The sequence below is a fragment of the Rhinopithecus bieti genome, unplaced genomic scaffold (genome assembly GCF_001698545.2).
Source record: "Rhinopithecus bieti isolate Rb0 unplaced genomic scaffold, ASM169854v2 scaffold_34269, whole genome shotgun sequence".
NCBI lineage: Eukaryota > Metazoa > Chordata > Mammalia > Primates > Cercopithecidae > Rhinopithecus > Rhinopithecus bieti.
In genome coordinates this window covers 1-1,076 of record NW_016855643.1, presented here as the reverse complement: position 1 = coordinate 1,076, position 1,076 = coordinate 1, and positions in this window count along the sequence as shown.

Sequence of the window (1,076 nt, the reverse complement as noted above, 5' to 3'; positions counted from 1 at the left end):
TATATAATTTTATACATAATAGATAATATATGTTTACATTAATACCTACATTTATTTATTAATTATGACAGTTGAAATTTATTATACTATATAGTAAATATATCTTTCATATAATATATAATATACATTATAGTCATATGTAGTGATATGCTAACATATTCTTACTATATGATTATCTTCCTTATATATGTAATATATGATGGAAAAATATTTATTATAATTTAAATTATAGATCTGAAATTCTCCATTGCAAATCATATATTTTTATCTGTATATGCATGTATGAGAATCTGTGCATTTCTATCGCTCATTCTAATTGTTTCTCCCCATTGAAGTTCACAAGACTGGAGGCCATTTCTCCTCATTCACGGTGCATCACACCCAGAGCCTTCAGTGCCTGTCACAGTCCCTGTGAGGACAAAATACTTCCTCAGTATTAATAGCAGCACCCATCCTTTGGGGCTTTCTAATCAGCACTGATGTCAGCGCCGTGGATACCTGAACTCAAGTCTCCCCTAAACGGTTCTACCGGGACAGCTCTTTTATCGCCTGTGTTTCACGTGAGGAATTTGGGACACAGGAGGTTTGGGTGAGTCACTGTCAGGCATAGAGCCAGGGAGTGGCAGAACCACCGGGATTTGAACCATGAACCCAGCAATCTGGCTGCAGGAGGGTCTGTCCTCGCAAGCTTTATATGTCTCTGCATGAAAGATGAGAGAGGAGAGAGGGAAGGAGAGGGAGAGAGGGAGAGAAAGAGAGGCAAGATACTCCCGCAGACAGAAGGCTAATAAAACCAGACACTGGACTTGAACCAGGTCGGCTGGACTCAGGAGCACGTCCTGCTGTGCCCCAGCAGCCCAGGAGCCTCTGAGGGGTCCGGATGGAGCACAGCATCGCTCTTCCCACCTCCCCGTGTGGCTTCAGCCCCTGGTCGCACCTGCCTGAGCTCACAGCCTGAGCCTCACAGGCCATCACTGAGTCTAGGTCCAAGGACGACCACTCTGGTGATGGAAACCCAGGTGGAGAAGGGTCCGCGGATGTCTTATGACCCCGTGTGCTCCCCTAGGAGGTTCTAG